This window comes from Penaeus monodon, chromosome 20, assembly GCF_015228065.2.
Source record: "Penaeus monodon isolate SGIC_2016 chromosome 20, NSTDA_Pmon_1, whole genome shotgun sequence".
Classification (NCBI taxonomy): Eukaryota; Metazoa; Arthropoda; class Malacostraca; order Decapoda; family Penaeidae; genus Penaeus; species Penaeus monodon.
This window is the reverse complement of record NC_051405.1, coordinates 19,177,635-19,177,925: the sequence shown is the minus strand read 5'-3', so window position 1 is coordinate 19,177,925 and position 291 is coordinate 19,177,635.

The window sequence follows — 291 nt, the reverse complement described above, 5'->3', positions numbered from 1 at the left end:
TGACATGGAGTGATGGATGAGTGTTATGCGGTCTGAACCCCAAGGATATATGAGAGTATCTGTAAGACTCGGAGGCACTGACATGGGTAATCCACTCCAAACATCTTGCTCCACTCTGAACAGAATGTATGCCAGCTCCCCTCTTCCCATGGGGTAGGTCACAGCCCTGGCAACTTTCCAACAAATATATTGCTAAAATGTATAGACCAAAGGAATTTTCAGAGATGAGGATATTCCACTGAATCCCCTCAAAATTTATGCAAACAAATTAAATCCTTGGAATGATGTTAA